We start from the raw sequence: 27,023 nt of genomic DNA on the forward strand, positions 1-27,023 counted from the left end.
AGACAAAATGGAAGCCCTAAAAAGCCAAACTGTGCCATCCATGTTACCATGGGGCACTACGCATGCAGTGCAACACTTAGTGACCCTATGTGGCAGATGATGGTTGTGCCAGCCATCAAGTGTACGAGAGTGTGTATCACACATTTGTAAGATCATCTAATTTGGTGCTGTACTATCTCCTAGCTTCCAATACATGATTTATCACAGGCACTTTCAACACATGCACAGTGCAGGCTTTGGAAGTGGGCACACCTATTTTTCACATGGGTCCCTATGTACAGTGCATGTAAGGTCAGGTATGTCCACTATACTCCTGCAGAGTCCTACTATGGCTTCCAAGATCTTTACAGTTTTGCAGAAACTCTGCACCATGGTGGACCGTTTCTAGTATACGGAACAGGCATGGTGGTGTTAGGGGGCACTAAGGGGCCCATGTGAGGTGGCACTGGGGTAGGTGCTACCCCATTTCTCATGATTTCTCCCCATGGTCCTTCATGGCAGGTTAATTTGTATTCCCATGTGTGTGACACAATGAAGGAGACAGGTGTATGTGCACACTACAGGTATGGCAGGTATTTGTGGATGATATGTAGTTGGTAATGGCACCACTTGGGTGACATTTGATATAGGTGCTACCAGAGGCTTGCACACCATGATTTACATGGGGCTATGCCTATGTGTGACTTTCTTTAAATTGCCATGGCCTATGAAATTGATATAGCTGAGCTATTCTTTGTTTGTATAACGTGTGTGAGATCTGTATTTAGTCAACCAGTGGATACTTGTAGTGAGTTGTGGGCAGCTTCTGTATGCAAAGGGTACATTGCTCCACCTGTCAACAAGTGGTGTGGCAGTCAGGTTGTGGCTGTGTTATGTACATGTGGGTGTATGTGTTTGTGATGTGCAATGATTGCGGTGTAGTGTGGCATGTTACAAATGTGTTGTTGCCTGCAGATCTGTGTTCACCCACACATGTGTATTTTGTGTGGTGTATGTCTTGTTTGTCCTACATGGTTTGTGTGTTGTATGTGTAATGAATGGTATGGTGGCTTACCAATGAGTAGGCCATTGCCATATGGCCCATCCTGCAACCGCTCGTTGATAGTGGAATGGCATAATATGTAGGCATCATGGACACTGCCAGGATATTTTGCTAGAATGTTAGTGAAGAGCCCACAGTGGTCCACAATGGCCTGCACATTGATCGAATGGGTGTGCTTGTGGCTCCTATGTAGATGTTTGGTTATTGCAGGTGGCACCAGTTGCACATGGGTGAAGCCCATTGCACCCAGCACATGCAGAAACCCAGCAATTTAGTAGAAACCTTGCTTGGTCTCCTGCTTCAGTTGCTGGGTGTTTCGGAAGCAGCTGTGGTGGGGTGTGAGGCATGTGATTGCATCTAGGACCTTAGGTAGGAGGACCAAGAAGGATGGCTGGGACATACCAGCCACTTGTGCGCCCGTTATATACTCTATTTTCACACATTAAGTCACAGCAAATACTAAATCATAGTGGTATGATGAAAAGTTTTACATTCTAGGCAAATCAGCAGACATTTTATTAAGGGGCATATTTATACTCCGTTTGCGCCGGAATTGCGTCGTTTTTTTTGACGCAATTTCGACGCAAAACTAACTCCATATTTATAATTTGGCGTTAGACGCGTCTAGCGCCAAAGTCCATGGAGTTATCGTCATTTTTTAGCGTGGACACCTACTTTGCGTTAATTATATGCAAGGTAGGTGTTCCCGTCTAAAAAATCGACTCCGAGGCATGTGCGTCGGATTTATACTCCCGGGCAAAATTCACACCCGGGAGTGGGCGGGCCAAAAAAAATGACGTACGGCTGCTTTTGCACCGTTTTTTAGCGCCTGCAAAAGGCAGGCGTTAAGGGACCTGTGGGCTCTGAAGGAGCCCAGAGGTGCCCTCCCATGCCCCCAGGGACACCCCCTGTCACCCTTGCCCACCCCAGGAGGACACCCAAGGCTGGAGGGACCCATCCCAGGGACATTAAGGTAAGTTCAGGTAAGTGTTTTTTTAAATATTTTTTTGTGGCATAGGGGGGCCTGATTTGTGCCCCCCTACATGCCACTATGCCCAATGACCATGCCCAGGGGACAGAAGTCCCCTGGGCATGGCCATTGGGCAAGGGGGCATGACTCCTGTCTTTGCTAAGACAGGAGTAATTTCTATGGGGGTTGGGAGTGAAAAAAATGGCGCAAATCGGGTTGAGGCGAAAAAATTGCCTCAACCTGACTTGCCCCATTTCTTGACGCCCAAGCCCCATATCCCCCTACGCCGGCGCTGCCTGGTGTACGTCGTTTTTTTTAACGCACACCAGACGGCGCCGGGAGCTAACGCCGGCTAACGTCATTCAATAAATACGGCGCACGCATGGCGCTTCAGAATGGCGTTAGCCGGCGCTAATTTTTTTGGCGCAAAGCTGCGTTAGCGCAGTTTTGCGTCAAAAAGTATAAATATGGGCCTAAATGTCATATTGCCTTATCACCTACGCACTATCCTAATATATAAAAATAGATTCAGCCCACTGTATGCTAATGTCATCTGGAGTAAGCTGGGCAAAGTAGTTACGCGAACAACAGCAAATTATTATAAATCAATAGCACAGAGTGAGCTAGTAGATGATTCTTGAGAAAGAATCAGTTTTTGTGCTGTTGCTAGGAAAACTTATTCATGTACAGCAATAGCAATGTCAATGGAAATAAACAAACATGACTGTGCTTAACAGTGTTTTGTAGAAATAATAAATAGTGAAATGTGCATCCATTTTAAAAGAAATTTTCGACCCATTTCGACCAGGCCTAAATTGAGGTCTAGGGGGTCATTATGACCCTGGCGGAAGGCGGAGAACCGGCGGTAAGACCGCCAACAGGCTGGCGGTCTTACCTTGTGGAATTATGACCATGGCGGTTACCGCCATGGTCATCTGCCGGTTCTCCGTTCCGCCCGCCAGGGCAGAGACGACCGCCGGGCTGGAGACCTGAGCTTACCATTGATGTATACCAGGCCTTGGCACCCCACATGTGTCTAATTAAGACACTGAACCCCACATTGTGGAACAAGCTCCAATGACTTAGGTGAACCCCTTCACTGCCAGGCCTTTTCCCCCCCAGGTGCCAGGCCTTTTTTTGGCTATTTGGAACCGTTCGCATTTAGTCCCTCATACCTTTTTGTCCACATGAGCTACACACGCCAAATTTGCGTCCTTTTTTTTTCAACATGCGAGGGACTCTAGAGATACCAAGAGTTTGTGAGTTCCCCTGGAGGAGACCAAGAAATTAGCCAACATCCACACACACAGTCAGACACCCACACCACATTCAAACATTCACGCACACATCCATACAGACATACCCACAGACATACACGCACTCATTCCCAAACACGCATCACCCCCACAAGCATACACGCACTCACACACCCCCTCTACATACTCAGACCACACCCCCATGCACGCACACAACACACAACACCCCCCCACCCCCCTCCCCTAACGGACGATCGACTTACCTGGTCCGTCGATCATTCGGGAGGGGACGGGAGCCATGGGGGCAGCTCTGCCGACACCACACCGCCAACAGAACACCACCACGGCGAATCACAGGACGTGATTCGCTGGGAGGTGTTCTGTTGGCGTGGCGGTGGAGGTGGACAACCTCCACTTCCCCGCCTCCCGCCAGTATGGCTGTTGGCGGCTCTCCGTCCGTAAAGGGACAGAGAGCTGCCAACGGTCATAATAGGCCGGGCGGCAAACTGCCTGCACTGACGGTCTTCCGCATGGCGGTCCCTTGGCGGTCTTGTTAAAAGACCACCGAGGTTGTAATGACCCCCCTAGTTATTAAGAACTAATAAAACATACTTTTATGGGCCATTGAAAATGTATTTCAAAGACAATAGCAGTATCAATGTATACATGTATAATCAAGAGTAAATCTGCATTCTGCATGTTTAAATAATGCATGAAAATATAAATACACAAAGACTCTATCAATTTCCATTAAGTAACAGTATCACACAATATTACATTAGTGCATGACCCATCATATCAGTTCATCCAGGTACTGTTGGTTCTCATATATTCCTTTGTGTGCATATATAAACTGGAAGCATGACTTACCAATCACTGTAATTCTACTCATACAATTCTCTTGAACAAATATTGAGAAAGTAGAAATCGCACAAAGTGAAACGCTTACAAAAGGGGATTTTTTTTACATTATTAAGAACCAAAGAAATGAAAATGTATGCATAACAATGGAATTATTGGCACTCTTAAATAAAAGCACTCACACTTAGATTTTATTAAAACAAGCACATTTTGCAGGCAGATCGGTGCTGGAAGATCTACCCTGCAATTTTTAGTAAGGCTGAATGTCAGCTTGGTGTCAGATACTCACTGATTCGAACATGGATATATCCATTATATAATGGTATTAACCAATAAAGGTACATTTTAGTTTTCAAGCTATCTGTGGTGTGAACTTGTTAGGGCCTACCATGTACAAAGTAACAATTGTTGAACTACCTTAAATCCTTGGATGTCAGAAACATCCTTGAAGTATAATTCTGGACCTAGGCAATTTACAGTTTAGACCGGGGATCTGATTGGCGTCAAGGGCACAGACCGGAACAGGGCTTTCTTGATTGTGTTATGGCATTAACCTAGAAATGTACATTTTACTTTTCAAATTATCTACTGTGTGAAATGGCCAACATACCGGAGGCTGAAACTATCTTAAATCCTTTGATGGTGATTAAAACGTTTAGAATTTCAAAGAGCAAAATTAATGTAGAAGCCAGACAGGCCAATAGGGAATCACCCAGTAAAAGGTAAACAAGTCAGCTTACCATTGATGTATACCAGGCCTTGGCACCCCATATGTGTCTAATTAAGACACTGAACCCCACATTGTGGAACAAGCTCCAATGACTTAGGTGAACCCCTTCACTGCCAGGCCTTTTCCCCCCCAGGTGCCAGGCCTTTTTTTGGCTATTTGGAACAGTTTGCATTTAGGCCCTCATAGCTTTTTGTCCACATGAGCTACACACGCCAAATTTGCGTCCTTTTTTTTTCAACATGCGAGGGACTCTAGAGATACCAAGAGTTTGTGAGTTCCCCTGGAGGAGACCAAGAAATTAGCCAACATCCACACACACAGTCAGACACACACACCCAGATTCAAACATACACGCACACATCCATGCAGACATACCCACAGACATACATGCACTCATTCCCAAACACGCATCACCCCCACAAGCATACACGCACTCACACACCCCCTCTACATACTCAGACCACACCCCCATGCACGCACACAACACACAACACCCCCCCGCCCCCCTCCCCTAACGGACGATCGACTTACCTGGTCCGTCGATCCTTCAGGAGGGGACGGGAGCCATGGGGGCAGCTCCGCCGACACCACACCGCCAACAGAACACCACCATGGCGAATCACAGGCCGTGATTCGCTGGGAGGTGTTCTGTTGGCGTGGCGGTGGAGGTGGAGCAACCTCCACTTCCCCGCCTCCCGCCAGTATAGCTATTATATTGAAAATACAGATTTTTTTTTTTTTTTTTTTTTAAATGGGAAAAAAGGTCTGCAGAAGAAGGCTTGTGGTTATTTCCCCTGAAAATGGCATCAACATAGCATTTCTGGTGCTTAAATCACAATCTTCCCAGCTTTCAGGAGCAGACAGACTTGAATAAAAAAACACATTTTTCAACACAATTTTGGCATTTGATTGGGACATACCCCATTTTCACTATTTTTTGTGATTTTAGCCTCCTTCCAAATAGTGACAGAAATGGGTCCAGCGACCAATGCTGGATCCTGGAAATGGGTCAAGTGACCAATGCTGGATCCTGGAAAGCTAAACATTTCTGAAAAGTAGACAAAATTCTGAATTCACCAAGGGGTCATTTGTGTAGATCCTACAACAGCGGTTACCAACCTTTCGACTTCTGTGGACTCCCACTCTATCAGTACTGGAACCCAGGGACCCACACTGAATCATTATTGGTATCTGGGGACCCCCCACTGAGCCATTACTGAAAGCTGAGGACCTAATCTGTTAATATTATTTAATTTTCTAAGCAGTCGCGGACCCCCTGAGGAGACTTTGCGGACCCCTACTAGTCCCCGGACCACAGGTTGGGAACCAATGTCCTACAAGGTTTTCCTACGGAAAATAAAGCTGGTATAAAAGAATATAGAAAGTGAGGTTAAAAAAAACAATTTTTCTTCATGTTGTTCTCTGTAACTTTTTCCTGCGATCTCAGATTTTCTAAAGTAATATATTGTTACGTCTGCTTGACTCTTCTGCTTGCGGGGATATATTGGGCTTGTAGGTTCATCAAGAACCCTAAGCTCCCAGAGCCAATAAAGGAGCTGCACCTTGCAATGGGTTTTCCTTGTGTACCTGGTATACAGAAATTCATTTGGTGAAATATAAAAAGTGAAAAATAGGTATCAAGGAAACCTTTGTGTTTCCAAAATGAGCACAAGATAACCTCAACGGTGGTTTAACTCTGCCTGTACGGCTGCCCATAGAGACCTAAAGTTAGCGATCAAAACCATTCCACGAAATCGGGATTTAATTAAGCAGGCCAGGGGGCGATATAAATCAGTCCTAGAAGAGAGAAAGAATGAAGTACGTACTAGCGCTTGGGAAGACCTTATGGCAGCGACAGAACTACGGGATCCCTCTCAATTTTGGAAGGTGGTTAATCACCCATATTTCTTAGGAAAGGAAAACAGGGGAGATGACTGTTTAATACCAGAGGGGGTTTGGGTAGACCATTTTTCATCTGTATTTCAATCTGCAGATAATCCCAATGACGGAGGGGAGGGATGTGGCCCCCCATGTTTGGCTACTCCAATTCCAGCTAAGAGCGCCATCTTACTTGAGGCACACGAGATTAGTGCAGCAATAACTAAAATGAAACTAAGGAAAGCTCCTGGCCCTGATGGGATACCGGTTGATCTATTTAAATCTCTACCTGATTTGTGGGTTCCACTAATCACAAACGTTCTGAACAGTGCTATACAAAGCGCTATTCCCTCTTCATGGTTAATGGCAATTATCGTTCCAATTTTCAAAAAGGGTAACAGGCTTGACCCCTTCTGTTATAGACCCATTTCTTTAATAGACTCCACTGCAAAGATATTGGGGAGTGTCATCCTGACCCGGCTTGAGGATTGGGTTGTAAGGTCAAACATTTTATCACCAACTAAATATGGTTTTAGGCCTGGATTAGGTACAGTGGACCAGGCCCTAAATTTACATCTTATCCTCAGTAAATATGTAATTGCCTAAAGGGAACCTATCCATTTAGCATTTATAGACCTGTCTAGTGCATTTGATATGGTGAATAGAGCAAAATTGTGGGATATAATGGATGCAATGGGGATTGAGCAAGATTTGCTAATTTTGATCAAACGCTTATACTCTGACCTCCATATTCTAATTCAGTTTGGTCAACACGGTGAAAGGTCCCATCCCCTTGCTTCCACTCGAGGTGTCAGACAGGGCTGTACACTGGCACCTTTCCTGTTTTTACTGTACATAAATGGCTTGCATAATTGTTTGGTTCAAAATGGTAAGGATTTCCCAAGGATGAGTTTTAGACAATTGCCAATTTTATTATATGCCGATGATGCTGTTTTAATCGCCCGCACGGCCAATGGTCTACAGACTCTCTTGGATCTTTTTTTAACACATATACGAGAGCTGGATTTGAAAGTCAATTTTAAAAAATCACATGTTATGACCTGCGGTCCTAAAAATACTCGTACCAGATGTTTTAGAATGGGGGGGGAATACCCTGACAAAGGTAAAAGACTTTTGCTATCTAGGTCTGTATTTAAGTTCCACTCTGTCTTGGAAATACCATTTGAACATTAAGCTTCAACAACTGGTAAGAAATGTTGAGGCAATCTTTCGCTTTGCCCGCAGATTAGGGCATAGACCGGTCCATCAGATCCTCACGCTCTATAACTCTAAATGTGTTTCGGCGGCGATCTATGGGGGTGGCCTGTGGGGATATACTAGTCCAAACACTTTGCAGCTTGCAGAGAATAAATTCCTTCATCGGCTACTTATGGTACCTAAGAACATAGCGAACATTTTATGCCATGAGGAATTAGGAATCCGCTATATTACAGATTTGATAGATATTGCCCCACTTTTGCTATGGATAAAAGTATGGTCAAATCCGGCGGCTACTTTAACACATGATTGTGTAAAAGATTGTTTCTCATTATCAAACTGTAACAAAATTCCATGGCTAAACTTTGTTCACAATGGCTTCCGAAACTTGGATTTGGAGTTTATGTATTTTAAATCAGAGATCTTGCCAGCTAATGCGAAATAAATTGTTAAACTTCGACATAAAGAGTATGTCATGAATCTTAGATACCAAATGGCAGAGAAACTGAGCTCTTTTAATTCTTATATACAAATTTTATCATCAGACTTGTTAGAACCTTATTTTGTTTGGTTCCCGACCCCTTCTTTATATTCTTTACTCGTATCTTTTAGACTTAATTTGATCCATTTTAGAGTGGCGTTCCCGATAAAATGTTTGTGGGAAAAAACACTACCCCCATGCCCTTGTGATAAATTTTCAAAACAAAGTACTTGCCACTTTATTTTATTTTGTAAACTTTACTCAGTTCCCAGGAAATCTTTTTTATTACCCATTTTGTGCAATTTGCACACTTCTTCCTACAAAGAAGGATTGATTGGCATCCAAAGCCTCTCAACTAAACAAATTTGTATTTCTATTCTTAGTTTTATTAAATCCGCTATCACTATTAGAAATCGATATGAATTGGTAATGTGATTATTTATTAAGAGAAATTAGGCATTGTCCTTTTACTATATTGTCTTATTCTCTTATTGTTATATATGTTTTTATAAGCATTTACTTTTTACTGTTTTAGTAAGCTTGGGTGGTAAGCTTAGATTTAATAGACTTATTTTTAATGAATGTTATAAGTACTGTATTTTATGATGATCTTTATGTATGCATGTTTACTTTTATGGCTAATCGCCGAATAAAGTTATTTTGACTTGACTTGACTTGAGCACAAGATAAGCTGTGGAGATGCAGTGGTTCTTTGCACATCTCTGAATTCCGGGATGCCCATACTATAATGTGAATTACAGGGCATTTCTCAAATAGATGTCTTTTTTACACACTGTCTTACATTTGGAAGGCAAAAATGTAGAGAAAGACAATGGGCAATAACACTTGTTTGCTATTCTGTGTTCCCCCAAGTCACCCCATAAAAATGGTACCTCACTTGCATGTTTAGGCCTAATGCCCGCGACAGGAAACGCGACATGGACACATCACATTTTTACATTGAAAACTGATGTGTTTTTTTTAAAGTGCCTAGCTGTGGATTTTGGCCTCTAGCTCAGCCGGCACCTAGGGAAACCTACCAAACCGGTGCATTTTTTAAAACTAGACACCTAAGGAAATCCAAGATGGTGTGACTTGTGGGGCTCTCACCAGGTTCTGTTACCCAGAATCCTTTGCAAACCTCAAAATTTGCAAAAAACACTTTTCCCTCACATTTCGGTGACAGAAAGTTCTGCAATCTGAGTGGAGCCACAAATGTCCTTCCACCCAGCGTTCCCCCAAGTCTCCCGATAAAAATGGTACCTCACTTGTGTGGGTAGGCCTAGTGCCCGCAAAAGGAAATGCCCCAAACCACTATGTGCACACATCAAAATTATCAAATACAAAACTACCTGTTTTTTAGGGGGCGGGCCTGCATTTTTGGTCCTGGGCTCAGCATCCATATAGGGAAACCACCAAACCCAAACATTTCTGAAAACTAGACACCCCAAGGAGTCCAGGGAGTTGTGACTTGCGTGGATCCCCCAGTGTTTTCCTATCCACAATACTCAGCAAACCACAAATTTAGGTAAAACATCACATTTTTCCCACATTTCTGTATGGTATCACTGCATTGGGACAAATTTCCTACCACCCAGATTTCCTCTCAGTCTCCCGGTAAAAATGATACCTCACTTGTGGAGGTGAGCCAAGTGCCTATGACAGGGAAAAGCCAAAAACATGTCAAAATTGAGGGAGAGCCAAAGCTGGTCTAAAAAGGGCAGATTGAAAAAAACATTTTTAGGCTGAGAAGTGGGGCAGAAGTTTTATCAGTATAGATGCAACAATGCTGGGTGGTAGGAATTTTCCGGATTCCTGCAAATTCCGGAAGGTACAGCACAAAATGTCATAAAAAATGTGTGATTTCCAGCAAAGTCGGAGGTTTGCAGGGCATTGTGGGTAAGAAAATGGTGCGGAGTGCATGTGAAGCACACCACCCTGGACTCACCCAGATGTTTAGTTTTCAGATGTGCCTAAGTCTTGTGGATTTTCCTACATTGCAGCATCCCAAAGTCCAAAAAGTGCAGCCCTCGCCATTCCAAGTGGCACATTTTGAGAGTTAGACAAGTTCTCATGGCCCAAATTTAAAACCAAAACCCAAAATAATGAGATGTCCTCTTGCTTGCCGTGGGATAAGATGTTTTAGTGTGCGGGGGAGAGCTGAAAGACTGTTACCTCCTTCAGCTGGGGTGGGGCCATAACCATGCCCATACTGGTTGGTAACCACCACCCCACTATTTTTTTTTTTATTCCCTGGCATCTAGTAGGATTTCTGCCCCCCTCCAGGGAGTGGATCCGGTATAATTGCCCCATCTGCCTACTGGTGGGCAGAACAACTTTGGCCCCATTTATTTGGGGTGGGGGTATGGCCATAACCCCACCCTCTTTTTTTTTAAAGAAAAATCTTCCCTGGTCTCTGTTGGGCTTTCTGCCACCCTTGGGGGCAGATGGGCCTTCCAAAAAAGGGGCCAACAGTAATGTGCCCCCATGGGGAGTGACCTTTGTCCAAGGATCTACCCCCCAAACAGAACCCACATATACACAGACACCAGTCCTTGGTGCCTAAGGGGTTTCTGCCCCCCCAGGGAGCAGAAATGGCCTAAAATAAATCCCCCCCCCATAGGAGCGACCCTTGCCTAAGGAGTCGCTCCCCTTGCGTGAAATTGGCGCAATAAAAAAATACCTGGTGCCTAGTGGATTCTGCCCCCTTTGTGGCAGATCAGTTTAATAAAAATAGGCTGGTCTGCCCCCAAAGGGGGCAGAAATGGCCTAAAATAAATTTGCCGCCAGGGGAACGACCCATGCCTACTGGGTAGCTCCCCTTGAGTGAAATTGGCACAAAAAAATAAAAATCTCTGGTGTCTAGTGGTTTCTGCCTCCCTTGGGGTCAGATTGGCCTAATAAAAATAGGCCGATCTGCCCCCAAGAGGGGCAGAAATTGCCTAAAAATATTTTTTCCCTCAGGGGAGCGACCCTTGCCTAAGGGGTCACTCTCCGCATTTAATAAAAGTTCAAAATAAAAATAATCCCTGGTGCCTAGAGGTTTCTGCTCCCCCCGGGACAGATTGGCCTAAAACAAATTTGCCCTCCCAGGGGAGCGACCCTTGCCTAACGGTTCACTCCCCTTGCATGAAATTGACAAAAAAAAAAAAATACCTGCTGTCTAGTAGATTCTGCCCCCGTTGGGGGCAGATTGGCCTTAGAAAAATAGGCTGATCTGCCCACCTTGGGGGCATAATCGGCCTACAATAAAATTGCCCCCTCACAGGAATGACCCTTGTCTAAGGGGTCGCTCCCCAACTGTGGGCAGATCGGCCCAATTACAGTAGGCTTATCTGCCCCGGGGGGGGGGGCAGAGAAGGCCTTAAAAAAATTGCCCCCCTAGTGAGCGACCCTTGCCCAAGGTGACGGTCCCCTTGATCATATATATATATATATATATATCTATATCCCTGATGTCTAGTGGTTTTTGCTCCCCTGGTGGGCAGATTGGCCTAATGAAAATAGGTCGATCTGCCCCCAAAATGGCCTAAAAATCATTTGCCCCCCCCCCAGGGTAGCGACCCATGCCTAAGGGATCTCTCCCCTCCTGCAAAAAAAATAATAATCCCTGGCGTCTACAGGTTTCTACCCCACCTGGGGGCAGATAGGTCTAATAACAATAGGCCGATCTGCCCCCGGGGGGGGAGAAAAGGCCTTTAAAAAAATGACCCCCTATGGAGTGACCCTTGCTCAAGGGGCCGCTCCCCTTATTGAAATATATATAAAAAAAATCTCTGGTGTCTAGACGACATTTTTGCTGCCCGATCGCGAGAGACATGAAAGGAAAGGAAAGGAAAGGCCTTTCCTTTCCTTTCATGTCCAGCAAGTCCCACCTCCCGGTCGGAAGAGAAATGCTTTTGCATTCAATGCTTTTTGCGATTCCCATTCCATCCCTGCCCTGGAGGGGAGGGAGGCTCATGGGGGGAGGTCTGGTGCTCCCCCGGTGGGCCCGGTGCAGGACGAGCTGCTCGCGTATCCAGCACACGTGAACCGTGTGTGAGGTTGAGGCCACCTCATCCCAGGCACCATAGCGGTTAACCCCTTCCCTGCCACAGACGTAATGGTTGCGTCCTGTGGCGCGATGCTGAGGCACCACGGACGTAACCATTACGTCCTGGTATAGGACCTAGGGGAAGCGCTGTCGCTCCCCCGAGGGCCTCTCCTCCAGGGCAGGGCTGGAAGGGGAATCGCTTCCCCTTCCACCCCCGACCCCCCCAACCTACATAGTGACATCTGATGACATCAGTGCGCCAACGCGTGCTGACCTCATCAGAGGTCAACTCCCGTCTCTAACTGACTAGTTTCTCCTCAGTACAGGGAGGCAGAGAGGCATGAAAGGGGAAGGAAAGTCTTTTCTTTTCCTCTTCAAGTCTCGAAGTACACTCCTGATCGAACTGCAAGAAGCCACTAGACACCATTGTTTTTTTCTGAAATTGTCATAAGGGGAGCGGCCCCTTGGACAAGGGCCACTCCCCAAGTTGGGCATTTTATTTAAGGCCATTTCTGCCCCCCAGGGCCGGATCGGCCTATATTAATTAGGCCGATATGCCCCAACCCATTAGGCACCAGGGATTTTTTTTATATATATATTGCTAAGGGGAGCAACCCATTAGGCAAGGGTCGCTCCCCGAAGGGCAATTTCTTTTACTAGGCCTCGGCCTATATTAATTGGGCCAATCTGCCCTCAGGGGGAGCAGAAGCCACGAGACACAAGGGATTTCTTTATTTTGTATTTATATTGATAAGGGGGGGGCGACCGCTTAGTCAAGGGTCACTCCCCGGGGGGGGGATTCTTTTTATTAAGCCTTTTCTGCCCCCCGGGGGCATAATGGCCTATATTAATGAGGCTGATTTACCCACAAGGGGGGCAGAAGCCATTAGGCATAGGGCTGTTTTAAAACAAAATTATATTGATAAGGGGAGCGACCCCTTAGGCAAGGGTTGCTCCCCGGGGGGGGAGGGAATTGTATTTAGGCCATTTCAGCCCCCCTTGGGGCAGATCGGCCTATTTCTATTAGGCAGATCTGCCCCCGGGGGGCAGAAACCACTTAGGCACCAGGGATTGGTGTGTGTGTATGTGTGTTTTGTTTGGGGGGGCAGCCCTCTTGGGCAATGGTCGCTCCCCTTAGGGGCACATTACTGTTGGCCTTATCTGCCCCACTTGGGGGCAGATCGGCCAATTTTTGGAATGCTCATCTGTCCCGAACGGGGGCAGGAAGCCCACCAGAGACCAGGGAAGATTTTTTTTATTTCAAAATAAGAGGGTGGGGTATGGCCATACCCCCATCCCAAATAAATTGGGCAAAAGTCCACACCCGGGGGAGCAGAAAGTATACTAGATGCCAGGGAATTTAAAAAAAAAAAAAAATTGTGTGGTGATGCCTACCAACCAGAATGGGCATGGTTATGCTCCCACCCCGACTGATGGAAGTAACAGTCTTTCATCTCTCCCTCGCACACTAAAACATCTTATCCCATGGCAAGCAAGAGTAAGTTTGATTATTTTGGGTTTTGGTTTTACATTTGGGTCATGAGAGCTTGGCTAACTCTCGAAATCGTCAGCACTTGGAATGGTGAGGGCTGCATTTTTTGGACTTTGGGACGCTGCCATGTAGAAAAATCCACAAGACCTAGACACATCTGAAAACTTACCATCTGGGTGAGTCCAGGGTGGTGTGTTTCACATGCACCCCTCACCATTTTCTTACCCACAATGCCCTGTAAACCTCCAACCTTGCTGGAAATCACACATTTTTTCCTCATTTTTGTGATGGAACCTTCCAGAATCTGCAAGAATCCACAAAATTTCTACCTCCCAGCATTGTCTCCTCTATACAGATAAACATTCTGCCCCACCTGTCAGCCTAAAAATGTTTTTTTCTAAACTACCCTTTTGGACCCGTTTTGGTTCCCCCTCAATTTCAACATGTTTTTGGCTCTTCCCTGTCACAGGCACTTGGACTACCTACACAAGTGAGGTATCATTTTTACCGGGAGACTGAGGGGAACGTTGGGTGGTAGGAACTTTGTCCCAGTGCGGTGATCCCACACAGAAATGTAGAAAAAATATTATTTTTTAGCTAAATTTGAGGTTTGTTGAGGATTCTGGGTAAGAAAACATTGGGGGATCCACATTAGTCACACCTTCCAGGATTCCCTCTGGTGTCTAGTTTTCAGAAAAGTTTGGGTTTTGTAGGTTTCCATATATGGCTGCTGAGCCCAGGACCAAAAACACAGGTCCCCCCACAAAAATGGGTAGTTTAGTATTTGATTATTTTGATGTGTCCACACAGTGTTTTGGAGCATTTCCTTTCGTGGGCACTAGGCCTACCCGCACAAGTGAGGTACCATTTTTATCAGGAGACTTGGGGGAACACTGGGTGGAAGGAAATGTGTGGCTCCTCTCAGATTCCAGAACTTTCTGTCATTGAAATTAGAGGAAAAAGTGTTTTTTTTGGCAAATTTTGAGGTTTGCAAAGAATTCGGGGCAACAGAACTTGGTGTGAGCCCCACAAGTCCCCCCATCTTGGATTCCCCTAGGTGTCTAGTTTCCAAAAATGTGCAGGTTTGGTAGGTTTCCATAGCTGTCGGCTGAGCTAGAGGCCAATATCCACAGCTTGCCACTTTGCAAAAAACAGCTCTGTTTTCTTTGGGAAAATGTGATGTGTCCATGTTGTGTTTTGGGGCATTTTTTGTCACGGGCGCTAGGCCTAACAACACAAGTGAGGTACCATTTTTTATCGGGTGACTTGGGGAAATGCTGTGTGGAAGGAAATTAGTGGCTCCTCTCAGATTCCAGAACTTTCTGTCACCGAAATGTGAGAAAAAATTGTTTTCTTGGCCAAATTTTGATGTTTGTAAAGGATTCTGGGTAACAGAACCTGGTGTGAGCCCATCTTGGATATCATAGGTGTCTACTTTTAAAAAATGTACAGGTTTGGTAGGTTTCCCCAGGTGCCAGATGAGCTAGAGGCCAAAATCCACAGCTAGGTACTTTGCAAAAAAACGGTCTGTTTTCTTTGGGAAAATGTGATGTGTCCACGTTGTGTTTTGGGGCATTTCCTGTCACGGGCGCTAGGCCTACCCACACAAATGAGGTACCATTTTTATTGGGAGACTTGGGGCAATGCTGGGTGGATTCCCCTACGTGTTTAGTTTAAAAAAATGTGCAGGGTTGGTAGGTTTCCCTAGGTGCCGGCTGAGCTATAGGCCAAAATCTACAGCTAGGCACTTTGCTAAAAACTCATCAGATTTCACTGTAAAAAAGTGATGTGTCCATGTTGCATTTCCTTCTGCGAGCATTAGGCCTACCCAGTCAAGTGAGGTACCATTTTTATCGGGAGACTTGGGGGAATGCTAGGTGGAAGGAAATTTGTGGCTCCTCTCGGATTCCAGAACTTTCTGTCACTGAAATGTGAGGAAAAAGTGTTTTTTTGCCAAATTTTGAGGTGAAGGATTCTGGGTAACAGAACCTGGTGAGAGCCACACAAGTCACCCCATCTTGGATTCCCATAGGTGTCTAGTTTTAAAAAAATGTGCAGGTTGGATAGGTTTCGCTAGGTGCCAGCTAAGCTAGAGGCCAAAATCCACAGCTAGGTACTTTGCAAAAAACAGCTCTGTTTTCTTTGGGAAAATGTGATGTGTCCATGTTGTGTTTTGGGGCATTTCCTGTCACTGGCGCTAGGCCTACCCACACAAGTGAGGTACCATTTTTTCAGGAGACTTGGGGGAACACTGGGTAGAAGGGAATCTGTGGCTCCTTCAGATTCCAGAATTTTCTGTCACCGAAATGTGAGGAAAAAGTGTTTTTGGGCCAAATTTTGAGGTTTGCAAAAGATTCTGGGTAACAGAACCTGGTGAGAGCCCCACAAGTCACCCCATCATGGATTCCCCTAGGTGTTTAGCTTTCAAAAATGTGCAGGGTTGGTAGGTTTCCCTAGGTGACAGCTGAGCTAGAGGCCAAAATCTACAACTAGGCACTTTGCAAAAAACACATCAGATTTTAATGTAAAAATGTGATGTGTCCATGTTGCATTTCCTGTTGCGAGCATTAGGCGTACCCAGGCAAGTGATGTACCATTTTTATCGGGAGACTTGGGGGAACATAGAATAGCAAAACAAGTGTTATTGCCCCTTGTCTTTCTCTACATTTTTTCCTTCCAAATGTAAGACAGCGTGTAAAAATGACGTCTGTTTGAGAAATGCCCTTTAATTCACTTGCTAGTATGGGCACCCCGGAATTCAGAGATGTGCAAATAACCACTGCTTCTCAACACCTTATCTTGTGCCCATTTTGTGAATACAAAGGTTTTCGTGATACCTATTTTTCACTCTTTATATTTCAGCAAATGAATTGCTGTATACCCGGTATAGAATGAAAACCCATTGAAAGGTGCAGCTCATTTATTGGCTCTGGATACGTAGGGTTCTTGATGAACCTACAAGCCCTATATATCCCCGCAACCAGAAGAGTCCAGCAAACATAACAGTATATTGCTTTAAAAAATCTGACATTGCAGGAAAAAGTTACAGAGTAAAACATTGAGAAAAATTGCTGTTTTTTTCACATCAATTTCAATATTTTTTTAATTCAGCTGTCGTTTTCTGGAAAACCTTGTAGAATCTACACAAATTACCCCTTGCTGAATTCAGAATTTTGTCTATTTTTCAGAAATGTTTAGCTTTCTGGGATCCAGTGTTGGTTTTACACACATTTCTGTCACTAACTGGAAGGAGGCTGAAAGCACAAAAAAAGTAAAAATGGGATATTTCGCAGTAAAATGCCAAAATTGTGTTGAAAAATGGGGTTTTCTGATTCAAGTCTGCCTGTTCCTGAAAGCTGGGAGGCTGGTGATTCTATCATTGCAAACCCTTTGTTGATGCCATTTTCAGGGGAAAAAAACACAAGCTTCTTTCTGCAGCCCTTTTAAAAAAAAAAAACATTTTCACTGTATTTTGGCTGATTTCTTGGTCACCCATGGGGTGGTATTGACTTCTGTCTTTGTCTTTGATGTCTAATTTGTGTAGGTACTTTTCTGGACACTCCTGGCTCGTACTTGGGTGATTGGGGTCTCCCTGTGGTCTCTCCTGGCCTGACAACTCCATCTTCTCTTCAAATTGCAATTTTTCCTGCTTGTTTGTTTTGTTTTGACGAGATTGAGGTAAAAAATGGTGCTAACCAGTTTTGCGACATATTTGAGTATCGCAAAATGGTCTAGTGCCACTTTTGCACCATTAGTGTCATAGGGCCGGATGTAGGTAGATTCCAATTTGCGACTTGCAAATTGTGAGTCAGAGCGACTCACAATTTGCGAGTCGCAAATTGGAATGTAGGATGGTGTCTCTGACACCATCTGCGACTCGCAAGGGGGTTGCAAAGGCCCACCTCATTGATATTCATGAGGTGGGTCACAATTTGCGACCCCCTTGCGAGTGGCGGCATTCACAGGGATGGTGGCCTGCTGCGAACAGCAGACCACCATGTCTGTGACTGCTTTTTAATAAAGCAGGTTTTTCTTTTTTGTAATGCAGCCTGTTTTCCTTAAAGGAAAACGAGATGCATTACAAAAACGAAAAATTAAACGTTTTTGTTTCATTTTTTCAGAGCAGGCAGTGGTCTATAGGACAAATGGGTGCAAAGGGCGATTGGTTTGCGACCACGTTCGCGGTCACAAAGCAATCTGGCATTGCACTGCGACTCGCAATTAGGAATGGGACTCCCCTTCCTAATTGCGACTCGCAAACCAGTTTTGCGATTCGGTAACCAGGTTACTGAATCGCAAAACAGGTTTTGTGCATTGCAAAGTGCAGTTTGCACATTGCAAACAGCGAAATTCGCTGTTTGCGATGTCCAAACTGTTTCTTACATCTGACCCATACTTCCCTAAGACATGCCGCTATGGCTAGCGCCATTCTTTTTACACTAATCATTCCTTGGCGCCATTGTGCGTCATTTCTTAAATATGGCACTCGGATGGTGCTAGGGAATGACCTTAGCAGCTTGTTTTTAAAAAAATGACACACAGCTGAGCTAGCGCAGGTGTGCGTCATTTTTCTTAAATATGGGCCTCTATCTTTTGTATTCCAAGAAGGATCACCCTCAGAAGGTTGTGTTGTTTTTTTTTCCTTAAGCTTGTTTAAATCCCTTTTAAACATTCATACTAATTTACTTCTCAATCACTTATGCAGTCCAGTCAGTGCGAAAGGTGATGCTCAATTTCCTGTTCTCCATTGCAGAAACTCTGACTCACAGTTGTAGCGCATGAAATCCATCCCCAGTGGAAGTCTGTAAGATAGCTCTGAAGATAATGGTTTTCATAAATTTGTCACGTATAAGAGAAAGCAACAAAGTACTGCTTGGGTAGACACACCATGCTTTCAAGCTAAAAAGTCCTACTAGTTGAATTGAAGGTGCTCTTGGGTGATCCAGGATCAAATGTCAATTAATTAAATAACAAAAAAAAGTCTTCACTACTGCATTTAATTTTGGGTGATAGGGACAACATTCAGAACCTCAATAGCATTACTAATTTAGGGATGTACACATACAAAAACAATTTGAAATAGATGTTGCTAGAATTAATATGCCAAAAAAGGGCCACTTTTCAGTTCCCGTCAAATCGTCTCTATACTCAAAAGCTACAAACAGCCACAGGGGGGTCATGACTTCATCTTATTCCCTATGTGCTATGGGTTTTACTCTCCATGTTAATGTCAGCCTTCACTTGCGGCACCTCCCTGTATCGAGCACTCTAAGTAATTCTTCCCTTGTGGCACATTCCTGTCTCAAGCATTTTATGATCTCTCCCCTGAGGAAGCTTGAAGCATTGACTCTCCTGTGCTGATGCTATGCACGTTTAGTCCTGCACATCATCATTTGTCTTTAGGACACTTTACGTTATCCATTATGACCCATTGAATAATACCATCATACACTTGGGTTCCGTAATACTTGTTAAATGTTACCAGGCACCTGACTTCTGCAAGGCCTCAAATCCCTTGTACTTAACACTCAGGGGCATATTTATACTCTGTTTGTGCCGAATGTGCATCAACAAATTTGACGCACATCCGGCGCAAACCTTGCCCGATATTTAAACTTTGACGCCCGACCCCGCTGACGTCAAAATAACACCATGAGCGTCATTTTTTGGAAGCGGGAACCTGCCTTGCGTTAATGATATGCAAGGTAGGCGTTCCCTTCCAAAAAATGACTTTAAGGCCTGTGCACCTTATTTATACTCCGGCGTCATTTTGACTCACAGGAGGGGGTGGGCCTTAAAAAACGGCGCACAGCCTGTTGTGCGTTGTTTTTTAATGCCTGGGCAGGCGTTAAGGGACCTGTGGGCTCGGAAGGAGTCCAGAGGTGCCCTCCCCTGCCCCCAGGGACACCCCCTGCCACCCTTGCCCACCCCAGGAGGACACCCAAGGATGGAGGGACCCATCCCAGGGAATTTGAGGTAAGTTGGGGTAAGTATTTTTTTCAGTTTTTTTTAAGTGGCATAGGGGGGCCTGATTTGGGCCCCCTTACATGCCACTATGCCCAAAGACCATGCCCAGGGGACATAAGTACCCCGGGAATGGCCATTGGGCAAGGGGGCATGACTCCTGTCTTTGCTAAGACAGGAGTCATGTCAATGGGGGTTGTGCGTAAAAAAAAATGGCGCAAGTCTGGTTTGAGGCCTGATTTTTTTCTCAGACCTGACTTGCACCATTTTTTGACGCACAACCCCCATTTTCCCATATGACGGTGCTGCCTGGTGTGAGTCATTTTTTTTTACTGAGACCAGTCCGCAGCGCCGGCTAACGTCATTCCATAAATAAGGCGCCTGCATGGTGCGTTGGAATGGCGTTAGCCGGTGGTAAAATTTTTGACGCACAACTGCGTTGGCGCAGTTGTGCATCCAAAAGTATAAATATGGCCCTCAATCTTCCTGGGTTCATTGGACATTTCCACGCAGCCACGTAGAAACCTACCTTTCTGAAACACTCTTTTCTTTCAGTATAAATACACCCTCTCACCCTGCATCAGCACTTGGCCTTGTTCCAGTTCTGTGCAAGCATCAACACCTGCACTCAACTCCTGAGTCACCCAGAACTTCCAGTGCTCTAGTCTTCCAATCCTTCCTGATGATTCCATGATCCAGGCATCTGCAGTGCTTACAGTTTCTTCCTTCATGAGCTACGATTCAGCCTCTTCTTGAGTTTCTTGCACCGAGTCTCCTGTTGTCTTTGATTCCAGTTCAAGTACTGTCATGGCTAAGTTCTTTCCCCTCAGGTTAGTGTGCACTAATCCATAGGTTAGGAATAATCCAAAGACGTATTCCTTTGAAGGTGTGAGGTCGTTTTCAGGTACTGGACATTGTTTGAGTATTAACCCCCATGAGGCCCAGTGTTCTGGTCTCTTTCATTACAGTGCTCTGAACTCTATTGTATCCAAACTGAAAGTTTGCCACTGTGTTTCTTGACAAGTTGTATCCAGTATTTTGGGAGAAACGTCTAGAGCTTGAAGTTGCATTTGGGTTTGAATCAAAATCCTGTATATTCTGGAGTGCTAGAAAATCACCCTTTTATTCTTGAAATGGTTTATGATCTGTCTCTCATGCAATATTTATGATGTTATTGCTACCTTTGACGTCACAATAATCATCTATATGTGACAGAGTTTGCATTCGGTTGTTTGAAGTTCTAATAACTTAACTGTGAAGTGGTGCACTGGCAGCCTATATTAATATGCATTCATTGTGAATCAGTGATCTAAAGTGATGTGGTGTAGCCTTAAAACTTCAAGTATGATTAATTAATTTGATTCCATGTGATTCTTAGTGGTGTGTGTTCACTAGACCTATAACAACTGTATGTCAAAAATGTAGTTCTCCATTATAGTTACTGAAATGTATTAACAAAGTTATTTCATTTTAAATTACTATAACATGAACACTGAACAATCACATTAATGATGAATTCATAATTATGAATGTTACATGTGCCTTGCTTGATATAAATGAATGGGCAATGCTAATCCCATTTGCTTTCGTTCAGCCATATTGATTTTCGATGCCTATGACTTTGAAAGAAATGACATGTTTGCAAAAGAAAAATAGCTTTCTCACATTTCTTTCATTACTTTTTTGCCATATAATGTTAGCTTGGAATTAGATGTCCTATTGTTTAACACATAGAGAGCCTGAGCAAGTAACCTTGAATCAAGTGCATTGAGGAACTATGGAAATAGACAATATACAATTGTTTCAAATCGTACAGGAGAGGGAGATAGATGCCTTTCCTACGTTGGTAATGGGAACCTTTCTTGATTTTTCAAATCACTGTCATATGATGGATTATGATTGGACAGTTAAACCTTCCAATTTGTAAGGTGTGATGAATGAACAAATCACCTTTGACTTTGGACTTTAATATACCTTTCTCCAGTTCGATTTTCATCCATTCCATTATATTTATGATTCCCTTGGACTTTGAGAGGTACAGACTTCTTTACCCTTTACCCACACATCCCTATTGCTAAGATGAGAAGACTTAGACCCAGATTTAGGAAGGCCTAGCGCATATATCGCCACATTAGCATCATTTTTTTATGCTAGGGTGGCGATATAATGGCAAAAATGCTGTGCCATATTTACAAAGTGGTGCGATGCTTGCATTGTGCCACTTTGTAACCCCTTGTGCCACATTATACTTGCACCAGACATAGGGGGTCATTCTAAGTCTGGCGGGCGGCGGAGGCCGCCCGCCAGACTTCCCCCACCAAAATACCGCTCCGCGGTCGAAAGACCGCTGAGGGTATTTTGGGATTTGCCCTGGGCTGGTGGGCGACCGCCAAAAGGCCGCCCGCCAGCCCAGGGCAAATCATCCTTCCCACGAGGACGCCGGCTCAGAATTGAGCCGGCGGAGTGGGAAGGTGCGACGGGTGCAGTGGCACCCATCGCGTATTTCAGTGTCTGCATAGCAGACACTGAAATGCAAAGTGGGGCCCTCTTACGGGGGCCCCTGCAGTGCCCATGCCATTGGCATGGGCACTGCAGAGGCCCTCTTACGGGGGCCCCGCGGCACCCCCTACCGCCATCCTGTTCCTGGCGGGAGACCCGCCAGGAACAGGATGGCGGTAGGGGGTGTCAGAATCCCCATGGCGGCGGAGCGCGAGGATTCACAAGGGCAGCTGAAAACCAGCAGGAGACCGCCGGTTTTCCGCATCTGACCGCGGTCGAACCGCCATGGTCAGAATGCCCTATGGGGCACCGCCGGCCTGTCGGCGGTGCTCCCGCCGACAATGGCCCCGGCGGTCTCTGACCGCCGGGGTCAGAATCACCCCCATAATGTATGCAAGGGGGGGGTTGAAAAAAAGGGCACAATGAAATCTAAAAGATTTCTCTGTCCCATTTTTATTAGCATTTTTTAACGCGTACTCTGTTCAGGCATTAAAGGAGGCACAACATTTATTAAAATGGGCCTCTATGTACTTTGAAGGACGAGCACCAACGTTTTTGGTGTTAGTCCTACAAAGTACATCAATAATGTCAAAAATGTTGACGCTATTGCCCCTACCATGCGCCATCCTGTGCTGTATATATATAAAGTTTCTTAAACATGCCCCCTAGATTTTTGTTTTGACCTATGAGAAGACTCTTGACCGAGTTTTTGATATGCTGATACTTCCCCTTTTTATTTACTTTTTACCAACTCTAGTTAGCTTTACCCTGACCCAGATGTTGTTTTTCAAAATTCTTTTTGTCTTTTATTTCCTTTTTATTATTTGTCCCCAAGTCTTGTAGCTCAGTACTAGAAGAAATTGGTCTTTAAGGGATCCTCACTTGCTTTCGACAACTAATAGGAAAATTTACATTTGCTTAGAACTGGTTAACATTTAATTTCTGAACATTAGGTTCTGGTTCTCATGTTTTGTACTGCCTTGATAGAACTCTTAGGGGCATATATTTACAAGCCCCTAGCACCACCAGAGTGGCACGGTGGTGCTGTGCATTGGGTCATATTTAGAAGGCGGCGCAAAGCTACTTCTTGTGGCTTAACGCCACCTTATAAATATGGGCCCCTCCAATGCAGTTTTCTGCAGCGGAGTGTGTGTACAATGGGTGTTGTTGTGGGCGTTCCACAACCACATCTATTGCTTTTGACGCTACCCCAGATTTACAAGGAATGGTAAATCTAAAGCAGGGCCAAAAACTAACGCCACCCCAGGGATGGAGTTAGCATGGCGCAAAGAGGAGAAATACTTTTATTTCTCCTCATTTTTGCTTTTAATATGTGTGCTGCATTCTGCAGCACACATAGAAAGATCAAAAGGCCATTAATGATTGTTTATGTGTATGAAGGTGCCCCTTCCCGCACATAAACAATCATTCAATAATGACAATTTGCTACTTCTATGTGTGCTGCATTCTGCAGCACACATAGAAGTGTCAAGTAACCATTGTAGATTGCTTATGTGCAGGAAGGGACACCTTCCTGTGCATAAACAATCATTCCCTTCAACCCAGACACGCTTGTACTATGGTGAAACAATGTCTGTGTTGGTGCTGGCAGCAAAATATAGCACCAGTGCTAGAAAGTGGTGTAATGCTTGCATTGTGCCACTTTGTAACACCTTGCGCCGCATTATACCTGCGCCAGGCATAATGTATGCAAGGGGGGTTGAAAAAAATGGCACAATGAAATCTAAAAGATTTTGAGTTGGGAACCCATGGATAACATTGCCTCTTGTTGTTTTTAGTGTATCGCACCTGCTTCGAGTATTACGAGGTCCAGAGAGTCCTGATCCGACTACACAGTGTGCAGGACAGCCGATCAGTTCCCTCAGTGATGCAAGTTCATCATTTCTGGTGTTATGCGATCCTCTTTCCCCTCTGGGGGACGTTTTTGGAACTAGACAGTTGTTACTTGTTTCCCTAAGCTCCCCCAGATGGGATTGGAGGTCCAGCATCGTCTTCATGGTTGGAACAAGATGAGTGCGAAACAGGGGTATTCAAAATTAGGACATAAAAAACATCATAATATTTTTAACTTTCCTTTACATGCTTTATATAAACCTCCACATCTACCCTTTGCTCTTGTCCAATTTCTAACACTTATAGGGGCATATTTATACTCTGTTTGCACCAAATTTGCATCATTTTTTTATGCAAATTTGGCGCAAACGTAACTCCATATTTATATTTAGACGTTAGACATGTCTAACGTCAAAATATAGAAGTTTGCACCATTGCTTGGATGCATGCAACTACCTTGCGTCAATGAGATGCAAGGTAGGTGTTCCCATCTAAAAAATGGTGCTATCCCAATAGCCCCATATTTATCCCCTGTTCTAAAATGATGCACGGGCTGGAGGAGGGGTTAAATAATGGTGCAAAGGTTGCTTTGCACCATTATTTAATGCCTGGGTCAGATCAGGTGTTAGGGGACCTATGGACCCATTTCCATGGTTAAACAGGTGCCCTCCCGAAGCCCCAGGAACACCCCACCCCCAACAGAGTGACACCGGAGGATTGGGGGATCCCATCCCAGGTAAGTAGGGTAAGTATTTTTACATTTTCTTTTTGCCATTGAGGGCGGTAACTTGGGGCCCCCTCTGTGGCACAGGGTGCAAAGGCCATGCGCAGGGGGCACATGTCCCCTGTGCTGGCCCTTGGGGTGGTGGGCATTCTTGCTGTCTTTTCTAAGACAGGAGTCATGTTTTTTGGTGGTTGTGCACCAGAAAATGGCACTAGTCTGGTTAGAGGCATTTTTTTGTCTCTAACCAGGCTAGGGTAATTTTGTGATGCACAACCCCCTCATTTCCTACCACCACCCCCACCAGGCTAGCGTCTTTTTTTGATTCGCTAGCCCAAGTTTAGCGCCGGCTTGAACCATTCCTTTAATATGGCACCTGGCTGGCGCTGCGGAATGGCGCAAGCCTGGGCCATAGTTATCTGTGAAATCCTCATTGACAGAATAAAACCTACCTCTTCTCTCCATTTAATAGTGCAGCCAAACTCTTCTCTGTGACAAATTGTCTATTCACTCTGCTACGTGTCCATTACTACCTGTGGTCTTCCTACCGTTGGGTGTGACAGGCTTAAACAGAAATCACTATAATGGAGGATGCTTGGAGCCTTGTCCGCATGACTAAAGTGCACTCCTTCCACACCATCTTCAAGGTTTTGTAAAATGAACATAAGCTGCCATTTTGTAGCAGATAGCAAGCCCTTTACTCACTGATGCAACAACATGAACAATCACATTGTTCTGATCTCCCACAGCAAATCTGGGAAAGCAAAACTTTCTTTCCAGGAGTAACAGCACACTTTGGGGAGAGGTAAGAAAATTGTATATTCTTGCCCAGGTTGCAATGATGAATTAGTTATTTACTACTGACCTGCTCTTATGTTTGTCCAATTTAGATTTACCTCTGCTACAATTTAAAGTTTACTTGAATGAGAGCAGAATATACAGTACTTGTTTTAAAAATATTTCCAAAGAATGTGAATGACATGTCCTCGTGTTCAGCATAAAACAGTGAAGCAGTATAGATTTGAACACAATATAGCATTTTTCAAACTTGTCTGGTACTGTCATGCAAAATGCATAAACATTTGATTCAGTAAGAAAAGATGTTATCATGATAAGCATAATGTAGCGTAGACATAATAGGAAAACTGTGATTGAAACATAATTATTTGTTTTAAACATGCACAGTTTTTGTTTGGCTATTGCAAGCAATTTGAAAAAAAATAGTAATTTCACATCTTACATGTGCATCTGAAGCAAGAGTTTATCTTCAATGCTAATTAGAACTTTAGAATGTTGGGAGCTCCATTGAAGACCATGGAGTGCTCCGGGCTTCTAATGACTGGTAAAAGACCAGAGCTCTAACATTCCAATGTTTGTCTCACAACAACAGCTTTGAACAGAAGCCTCATGGAGCCCAAGGGTATTTCAAACCCCTTGGGCACATCCCCTTGGACTTCATGAGGCCTTTGTTTTTTTTATTGGAACATTCTGCAATCTAGCGGCGGAAAGCTATCATAACTTTATAGCCTGCGATCTCTGGGCTACACAAGCCATTAAAGGCCTGCTACCTTGTTAAAGGCCCTCACTTTGGCTTGGGCCTTTAACGCTGGAGTGGATCTTCAATTGCCAATATAGCTCGCTATGGCGGGCTAGAAGGTTATAGTGGGTAATTTTTGTCTTTTTCTCATTTTAATTAATTTTTGCTTTGAGAGCTGGATTTCAACTTTCCGTTCATGTTTATAACCATAGATGGGAATGATTGCTAATTCCAGGAAGGCTTATCCAGATACATTTGTTTCAGCCAAGGTCTCTACTTTGTTGCTAGTTATTTTTTTAGGATGTATGAAAGAAATGGCAATTTCAAAAGAATCATTCATACAAAGTAAAGAAGATTTGCTTTTTCTCTATATTTCAACAGTGAAGGGTTCCCTCAGGGAATCATAAAAGAGCCCATTCATCCACTACCAATTTAACCTACGAGATGGCTATGATTAAACTAGATCCTTAGGCCCATATTTATGGGA

This window comes from Pleurodeles waltl, chromosome 10, assembly GCF_031143425.1.
Source record: "Pleurodeles waltl isolate 20211129_DDA chromosome 10, aPleWal1.hap1.20221129, whole genome shotgun sequence".
Classification (NCBI taxonomy): Eukaryota; Metazoa; Chordata; class Amphibia; order Caudata; family Salamandridae; genus Pleurodeles; species Pleurodeles waltl.